We start from the raw sequence: 10,914 nt of genomic DNA on the forward strand, positions 1-10,914 counted from the left end.
AAATTAATACCATTGACTTTAAATTTGAAAATGAAAAGAATAACAAATTTTATTTTCGATTTTGGTCCTAATACACATTACAATCAGAAATGAGGATCAGTTCTGATGAGGAGCATCCTAAAGAAGGGTACTCAAAGATCGCCTTCTTCAGCTACTTCTACCTTGCTTTAAACCTTGGTTCAGTCTTTTCAAACACCATCTTGGGATATTTTGAAGACGAGGGAATGTGGGCGTTCGGTTTTTGGGCGTCCACTGGCTCTGCTGTCATTGCTTTGATACTTTTTGAAACAACCGACTTTTTTTTTTTAATAATAATAAATAATAATAATATAATAATATACTACAACTAGTGGTCCCATACCCAGTAGCCACCTAACCACAATCACAATCAACAGCGAAATAACCAACCAATAATAATCCAATAAAATAATATAACCAATAACATCAACAATTATCCAGTATTAATTCCAATCCTAACCAATGTTCCCAAACAACATAAGCCAAATAACCAGCAATCCTAAACAATGCTCTAAGACTCCACTCTAGCAACCTAACAATGCCAGATAAACAGTCAACCGAGTCCCTAGAACATCCTCCTCTTCATTGCCTGGATTCCACGATTACACTTTGTCTTTACCTGCACCACAAACACATATTGCAATGCATGAGTATTTTATAAACACTCAGTAAGGCAATCCTCCCATCTACTGGGCTATACACACAAGCAATAGAGAATCTTTAACCATCAAACAACAAGCAATAAACAACAATCGACCAACCAGGACAGTGCATCGACCGACGCCAGACATGCATCGATCGACGCACCAAGGGGTTGCATCGACCGACACAGAAGCTGCATCGACCGATGCAAGTGTAACTTGCATCGACCGACACCCAATCTGCATCGACCGACGCATGCTCGACGCACACGAAAAACCCTAGAGTCTTACGCGCCGTCCTCGCACTTGCATCGACCGATGCAACGTCGAGAACCGTGATTTCCCCGAAGCTTCTCGCCGGATCTTCGTTCCTGAAACCACAAAACTCGATCCCAAGCCACAAGAAAGCTTCCTAACGTCCATAACAACGATCTAACAAGCCTAACAACACAAAAACAAGCAGATTAAAGGGTTCTCTAGCTTAGATCAGCCATGGTCCTGCACTTACCTTTGCCAAGACGAATCTGAACCACAAACAAGCAAGAAAACGCTTCTAGGAAGCTCCTACGACGATCCCAGCTACAGATCTCTACAGGAACGCCCCAAATCTCCAAGAAATCACCAAGAACTTTTAAGAACTCTTTTATCTCTTTTCTTTCTCTCAAAAATCGGCTATCCACCACTAATGAGACCAAAACACGACTTAAGGGTTTTCCTTCCCTTCTGTCCAAAACGCAGCGTTTGACTTAAGTCAAAACGCAGAGAATTGCACATGCATCGACCGATGCACCATCTGCATCGACCGATGCAACTCCCAAACCGGGATTTTGTTTCACGGATGTTACAATTCTCCCCCACCAAACTGGATTCGTCCTCGAATCCCGAACAACCATTAGTCAAGGACTCCCGTGCAACCGTCTCCACGGCCCACACTCCTCCAACTGATCTACAGAAGGTCACCTCTAGGCGATAGACTCACGCTCCAGGCGTCATTTGCTCTTGACTTTTTGGACTTTCCTTTACTCATAGGCCTAAACCTTGAGTTCTTATTGGCTCCTCATCAGACCTAAGTCTGCATGCCAAACGTTGGCTCCTCATCAGGCCGAAGCCCGCATGCCATTATATATAAGGAAAAGCCCAAACTCGTCTCTCGGGTTGCCACCCTACAGCGCGCCCCCGGATCGTCATCCGAAGTCGATATACCAACCATACTTCCGAGCCACAAAGTCTCTGAATATGGCAGTACTAGGAGAACCTAAGTCCTCCAAGAGTCGCGAGCAAACGATTCTGAACACGTCTGAGTCCTATCCCTATCCAGGTTTCCTCCCCGTGGCTCGCGTAAAACATCTCAATGTCTTACCAACCACATATCCCCTCTCCGGGATACCCCATGACCACACAAGGATCATATATACGCCACAAGGGCCGCCACAAAGGCCATCAAAATGTCCTAACGAGGACCGCCACCAAGGCAAAACAAATGTCCTAAAAAGGACCGCCACCAAGGCCACTCGTCCCGAAGGATCGTCACGAAGACCATCTGTCCCGAAGGACCGTCACAAAGACCATCTGTCCCGAAGGACCGTCACAAAGACCATCTGTCCCGAAGGACCGTCACAAAGACCCTCTGTCCCGAACGACCGTCACAAAGACCATTGTCCCGAAGGACCGTCATTAAGGCCACACAATTGGCTAAAAGCCCGCCACTAAGGCCACACAATTGGCTAAAAGCCCGCCACTAAGGCCATACACACCGTCTAAAAAGACCGCCACACAGAGGCACTCTGACTCGAAAGTCTGCCACAAAGGCCACAAAGCCCCTTCAAGGCTTTCCACCGCTAAAATGGACAAATTCTAACTCCCGTAAAACTTTCCATATTTAGCACTTTCCACTTTTGGAAACTCTTATTCCAGGAAACTTTCCTCCAAAACCCCGCCTCACGGAAACTTTGTACCCCGAACACCACCTCATCTTGTTACTGAGTCGCACAACCAACCACCCCAAGCGACCGAGTAACAAGAGAGATGGGCTGGAATACTCCATTCCCGCTCCAGCCACGGATTACAGATGGGACCAGGCTAAACAAGCTCAAGTCGCGGCTTGCTTCTCATACCACTTCTTGAACCTTGCCTTCATCTTTGCCTCAGGCTCCCAAGTCTGCTCCTCAACACCATCACAGTCCCACAGGACTCTCATCAAAGGAATCTTCTTCTTCCGAAGTTCCTTGATCCTCCTCTCGAGAACCCTCACTGGTCTCGCCTCCAAGGTCATGTTAGGCTGAAGATCCTCAGGAATCTTAGCCAACACCTGCTCACCCTCACGGAGACACTTCCGCAACATAGACACATGGAAAACCTTATGGAATGCACGCATAACCTCAGGTAACTCCAATCTATATGCCACCGGTCCAACCCGCTCCATCACTCTGAATGGACCCATATACCTCGGACTCAACTTAGTCTCTGACAATGACCTGTTCGGACACCGCAACATGGCCATCTTGAGGTACACTCTGTCTCCTACCTGAAACTCAAGATCTCTCCTCCTCTTATCAGCATAACTCCTCTGTCTATCCTGAGCCTCTTTCATGTTCAGCTTGAGAACCCGAATCTTCTCTGAGGTCTCCTGAACAAAACTAGCACCAAACATGCTCCTCTCTCCCACCTGAGTCCAGCATAATGGTGTACGACATGGCCTCCCATACAAAGCCTCATAAGGAGCCATTTTAATACTCCCCTGATAACTGTTGTTGTAAGCAAACTCTACCAGGTTCAGGTGATCTGCCCAATGGCCACCCCAATCCAACACACACATCCTCAGCAAATCCTCCAGCGTCTGGATCGTCCTCTCTGACTGTCGATCAGTCTGGGGATGATAAGCTGTACTCATATGCACCTTAGTGCCCATCTCTGCCTGAAATGCCTTCCAGAACACCGAAGTGAACTTAGAATCCCTATCAGACACAATGCTCGCTGGCACCCCATGCAATCTGACAATCTCCCTCACATACTTCTTAGCCAAGACCGCTGCTCCATCAGTCTTCTTAATGGCCAGAAAATGTGCTGACTTAGTCAACCGGTCCACAATGACCCAAATAGCATCAAAGGTCTGTGACACTGGCAATCCCACCACAAAATCCATGGTGATCATATCCCACTTCCACTCAGGAATGGGTAAACTCTTCAGTAACCCGCCAGGAACCTGATGCTCAGCCTTCACTAGCTGACACACATCACACCTCGAAACCCAACTAGCCACATCCTCCTTCATCCCGACCCAATGATAGTACCTCTTGAGGTCACGGTACATCTTAGTCGCTTCTGGATGAATAGACAACTTGCTCGCATGAGCCTCTCTCAGAATCTCCTGTCTCAACTCGTCATCCTTGGGCACACACACACGACCATGCACCAAGATAGTACCATTATCTGAGACCTGATACTCTGAACCCACATCCTTGGAGGCATTCACTAGCCCCAAATCCTTCTCCTGTGCCAACCGCACCCTACTCAGAAGATCTGCTCTATCTATTGCTTCCAAACCCAACGGTTCCTGTGAAACAGCACATAAGCTCAAAGCACTGATCTCCCCTACCAGAGACTTCATCTCCTGCTCCTGAGCCGAAGCTACCCTCTTCCGACTCAGAGCATCTGCAACCGTGTTAGCCTTACCAGGATGATAGGCTATCTCCAAATCATAATCCGCCACAAGCTCCATCCACCGCCGCTGTCTCAAATTCAACTCAGACTGAGTGAATATATACTTCAGGCTCTTATGATCTGTAAACACCTGTACCTTTGCACCATAAAGATAGGATCTCCAAATCTTCAGGGCAAAGACTACAGCACCCATCTCCAAATCATGAGTAGGATAGTTGCCTTCATGCACCCGCAACTGCCACGATGCATAGGCAATCACCTTCCCATGCTGCATCAGAACACAACCCAAACCAACTCTAGATGCATCTGTATAAACCACATAGGGTTCTCCCTGCTCAGGCAAAGCCAACACTGGCGCAGTTGTCAACATCTCCTTCAGGCTTGCAAAGCCTTCCTCACACTCTTCTGACCAGACAAAAGGAACATCCTTCCCTGTCAACTTAGTCATAGGACGTGCTCTGCTTGCAAACCCCTGCACAAATCTCCTGTAGTAACCTGCCAATCCAAGGAAACTTCTGATCTCTGTGGCATTCTGCGGTCTAGGCCAATCCCTAATAGTCTGAATCTTCTCTGGATCTACAGAAACCCCCTCTGCAGAAACAATGTGACCCAGAAAGCCCATCACACGCTGCCAAAAACTACACTTGCTCAACTTAGCAAACAACTTCTGCTCCCGCAGCTTCTCCATAACTGCCCTCAAATGTACTGCATGCTCTTCAGGACTCTTAGAATAAACCAGGATATCGTCGATGAAAATGATGACAGATACGTCCAGAAACTCCTGAAACACACTGTTCATCAATCTCATAAACGCTGCTGGCGCGTTAGTCAATCCGAAGGGCATCACCACAAACTCATAGTGCCCATATCTCGTCCTGAAAGCAGTCTTCCTCACATCTACCTCATCTATCGGTATATGATGATAACCCGATGCCAGATCTACCTTGGAGAACCAAGTAGCACCCCTCAACTGATCCAACAACTCATCGATCCTAGGAAGAAGGTACTTGTTCTTCACAGTGACCCGGTTCAAACCCCGATAGTCAATACACAACCTGAAACTCCCATCCTTCTTCTTCACAAACAACACCGGCGCTCCCCACGGTGATACACTAGGACGGATGAATCCCTTACTCAACAAATCCTCTAGCTGCTTCTTCAGCTCTGCCATCTCTGCTGGAGCCATTCTGTAAGGAGCCTTGGATAACGGTGTCGTCCCCGGTTCCAGTTCAATGGTAAAAGGATCCGACCGAGATGGTGGTAATCCCTGCAACGACTGAAACACATCCTCAAACTCCTCCACTACTGGAATACTGCTAACCGTAGACTTCCCCACTGACTCTGGCATAGATATAGTAACCAGATAAGCCTCACGGCCCTTCTCGATCATCTTCCCAGCCTGAATGGCTGAGATCACGAGACTCCCCGAAGTCGGTCTAATACCCTGGAAAACCAACTTCCCTCCTGAACGCTCAAACTCCACTCTACCCCGATGGCAATCCAAATGCACCCTATGCCGATGCAACCAATCCATCCCGAGAATAACATCATACAGCTCCACTGGACTGATAAGCAAATCCGCTGGCCACGACTCCCCTGCGATCTGAATATCAATTCCTCTAGCCCGTCCAATCACTCTCAGGAACTCACCTCCCGCAACTCTAACCACTCCTGCACGCTCTCCAGGATCCCCACTGATCCCCGCACACTCTACACACTCTGGAGTAATGAAGCTATGCGAAGCTCCAGAATCAAACATAACGTGGGACTTAAACCCGCCCACCAACAAGGTCCCTACACAAACCTCATTTGTTGAGAACCTAACACTTAATCACAGGAAACATATACAATCTGAACCTACTAAAATTTACAAAGTTAAAGTACCAGAAAATACACCTGTGATTGCCCCGGCAATGGTTCCACCAGTCTCAGCTGTCGTGTAAACCCGTGGCGCCTGCTCAATCCGTGCCACCTGCTGACCTCCAGGCTGCACCTGCTGCAACGCTGCCACTGCTGCCGGCTGCAACTTGGGACAAAAAGGCCTGATGTGCCCTATCTCCCTACAATGATAACATACCCGAGGTCCTGCCGTCAGAGCACTCCTCTTGGGACAACTAGCAACCCTGTGATCCCTGCTCCCACAACCGAAGCAACCCGCACCACTCGGCTTCTGCGTACCCTCCCACTTCCTCTTGGTTCCCTGAGCATGCCTACCGCCCCTGCTAGAACCACCCTGCTGCTGAGCCTTACTAGGCTCAACTGCTGGAGTAACCGACACTGACTGTGCCCGGATATCCTCCTCAATCTCTGCTGCAGTCTCAACCAGCTCTGCACGCGTAGCATAGTACCTCCCTCTACAGTGAACTCTCAAATCATCCCGTAGAGCTCTCATAAACCTCCTCACCTGAGCCTCCTCGGACTCCATAGCCCAACCCCCATAACATAGAAGTCGACTGAACTCTAAATCCAGCTCCCGCACTGACCGCGTCCCCTGAGATATCTGAAGGAACTGCACCTCCAACCGGTCCAATGCCTCTCTAGGAAAATACTTGCGGTTGAACTCCAAGACGAAGTCAGCCCAAGTCATCTCCCTCTGCACCCTCCTAGCAACCACTGATCTCCACCACAACTCAGCATCACCACCCAAAAATTAGACCCCTATGTCCATCCAAAACTCAACAGGACATCTCAGAGTATGGAAGTTACGTTCCACACTCGTCCTCCAAGCATCCGCAGCTGTAGGATCTGTACCACCCAAAAACCTCTCAGTGAACAGACCCTTCATCTCCTTGAGCATAGCCAAATAACGTCCATGCTCTCCCACATCCGCAACCACTGGCTGCCGCTCCTCCGCCACCACTGGTGGCACTACCTGAGCCCGAGCCGGTACCACTGGTGGTAACCGCTCTAACACCTGTGCTAGCATAGCCGCAAAGTCAGTACCAGGGACTCCACCCGCTGGGACCCCCACACCCGGAACCCTAGCATCACCGGCCACTGGAGCATCAACACCGCCCCCTCCTGCCACACTCACGGAATCCCCCGGAACACCCTGCGACTCGCCAACACCCTCAGCTGTCACACTCTGGTCCTCGGTCTCACTAACCACTGGGACTCTGCCCCTACCACGACCACGTCCGCGTCCACGACCACGTCCGCGACCACGACCTCGACCAGCCACAGCATCCTCTCTAACCATCTGCACTACCATGAACAGAAGGCTAAGCAAACAATTTCTATCATACACAGAAACATAAACTCACCGTGGAATCACACACTCGGCTCGAAGAGGATGTTCTAGGACTCCATGCCACACACAATTGACTAACTCATATAATCAATCAAGACATGCAATCCCAACATCTACAACAGAAACCTAGTGAACCCAAACCTAGAACCGTAAGGGCTCTGATACCAAAATGAAACGACCAACCTTTTTTTTTTAATAATAATAAATAATAATAATATAATAATATACTACAACTAGTGGTCCCATACCCACTAGCCACCTAACCACAATCACAATCAACAGCGGAAATAACCAACCAATAATAATCCAATAAAATAATATAACCAATAACATCAACAATTATCCAATATTAATTCCAATCCTAACCAATGTTCCCAAACAACATAAGCCAAATAACCAGCAATCCTAAACAATGCTCTAAGACTCCACTCTAGCAACCTAACAATGCCAGATAAACAGTCAACCGAGTCCCTAGAACATCCTCCTCTTCATTGCCTGGATTCCACGATCACACTTTGCTTTTACCTGCACCACAAACACATATTGCAATGCATGAGTATTTTATAAACACTCAGTAAGGCAATCCTCCCATCTACTGGGCTATACACACAAGCAATAGAGAATCTTTAACCATCAACCAACAAGCAATAAACAACAATCGACCAACCAGGACAGTGCATCGACCGACGCCAGACATGCATCGATCGACGCACCAAGGGGTTGCATCGACCGACACAGAAGCTGCATCGACCGATGCAAGTGTAACTTGCATCGACCGACACCCAATCTGCATCGACCGACGCATGCTCGACGCACACGAAAAACCCTAGAGTCTTACACGCCGTCCTCGCACTTGCATTGACCGACGCAAGCTATGCATCGACCGATGCAACGTCGAGCACCGTGATTTCCCCGAAGCTTCTCGCCGGATCTTCGTTCCTGAAACCACAAAACTCGATCCCAAGCCACAAGAAAGCTTCCTAACGTCCATAACAACGATCTAACAAGCCTAACAACACAAAACAAGCAGATTAAAGGGTTCTCTAGCTTAGATCAGCCATGGTCCTGCACTTACCTTTGCCAAGACGAATCTGAACCACAAACAAGCAAGAAAACGCTTCTAGGAAGCTCCTACGACGATCCCAGCTACAGATCTCTACAGGAACGCCCCAAATCTCCAAGAAATCACCAAGAACTTTTAAGAACTCTTTTATCTCTTTTCTTTCTCTCAAAAATCGGCTATCCACCACTAATGAGACCAAAATACGACTTAAGGGTTTTCCTTCCCTTCTGTCCAAAACACAGCGTTTGACTTAAGTCAAAACGCAGAAATTGCACATGCATCGACCGATGCACCATCTGCATCGACCGATGCAACTCCCAAACCGGGATTTCGGTTCACGGATGTTACACTTTTCCTCGTTGGGACACCGAGGTACCGATATTTCAAGCCCACGGGTAATCCTCTTTCGAGATTTTGCCAAGTTTTGGTCGCTGCAACGAAGAAATCATCGGTGGAGGCGCCATTACGAGGGAGAGAGGAGATGTATGATGGAGACAACCAAGGGAAAAATTCTTCTGAAAATACAGGGAGGAGGATAATGCATACTGATGAATTCAAGTAAGTTGCCAAGAAACCACAGTTTCACCATATATATCAATGCCATGGAAGTGTTCTAACATGTTTCTTTTGGAATTTCAGATTCTTGGACAAAGTAGCTTACATCACTGCAAGAGATCTAGATGACAAGAAACAAGATGCAGTGAACCCATGGAGGCTATGTCCCGTGACACAAGTGGAGGAAATCAAGTGCATTCTTAGACTGATGCCAATTTGGCTATGCACTATTATCTACCCAGTCGTCTTCACCCAAATGGCATCTCTCTTTGTGGAGCAAAGCACTGTGATGAATATCAATATCTCTGATATATCTAAACCTAGAGATTTGGAGTTTTGAGTTCGTGCTTTAGTACAAGTATTTTTGAGTTTCCACTTGATCAAGATTCTTCATATTTGTGTTTTCTTGTTTTATTTAATGAGTTGTTGTATAGTTTATTTCCATCAACAAAAGAAATGAGATAAAGAGAGTGACATGATTTCTCTTTATGTTTGTTTACTTTTTTGATAAAATAATATTTTTGGAAACAAAAGTTATTAGTTGCGAGCGTTAGTGGGAACAATTTTCATTTTAGTTCCCAAGTATTTGTAATTAACTATCATGTCTAAAAAATAAAAAAATGTATTCCTCAATTTGTTGTTAACTTAAAAAATAGTCAACGTTCATTAGTTAACAAGAAATGTTAAATAACTTGATTAAAATCTAATAAACTGAGAAAATTCCAAAAATTTTCTCAAATTAAAAGCTAAAAATGTGAAGCATTTTTTTGTCAAAATCGATCGTATGAGTCCAACATTTCTCACAATCGATCAAAATTCCATCTCATGCACATTCAATAATAATTTTGTAAATCACAGTTATTGATTTTGAGAAGACAATGTAGTTTATCTTCACCTACACACAATCTTCAACAAGAGATAAGTCTGAACATAGTGCTAGAGCACGGATTGAAATTTATTTTAATTATATTGTAATTTTTATATAAAGTATAATTTATATGATTGTTCTTAAAAGTTTTTTTGGATAAAATATTATGCAATAAATCATATGCTAAATATGATGGCTTGAAAAAGACACATATTTTGTCAGTTTTATATTGTTAATAATTCTAGATAAGTACTCGTGCTATCACACTGGTTAAATTTTATTTTATACAAATTTTTTTATATTATATATTTTAAAATAAAATTTTAATATGTTATATTAGTTTATGTATGTGAAGTTATTTCAATAATATATATTCTACATCATGACTTGAATGACATTATAAGACATAATTTTGTAATTTTAGTTTTTAAGAAGCGATTTATTATATTATGAGTAATTTAATATATTGTTATACTTTTAATTTTAATATACTTGGTTTCTTGAAATTCTTTCATATTATAGTAACATATTATTGAAATTTCTATAACAAATCAATTTAGAGTGTTTATAGTTTCTAACTTTTATATCAAGTTTCAATATTTTAACAATATTTCAAAATAAATTATTTAAAGTTTATTATATAATATAAAATTATAAAATGCAACAAAAAAATATAAAATTGAATTTAAATATTTAAATTTTGACCCGTTACTCAGTGATTTTTTTAATTCAATAGATATTATTTAAAGAATAATAGTAGTAAAGTTTGAATATTTTATAAATTGAACAATTTATATTCGTTTTTAAAAATTCATCTTATGGTATTCCGGAAATAAAACTATTTTTTAATTATAATAAA

Source organism: Camelina sativa, chromosome 15, assembly GCF_030686135.1.
Source record: "Camelina sativa cultivar CO46 ecotype springtype chromosome 15, ASM3068613v1".
In the NCBI taxonomy this organism is placed as follows: Eukaryota; Viridiplantae; Streptophyta; class Magnoliopsida; order Brassicales; family Brassicaceae; genus Camelina; species Camelina sativa.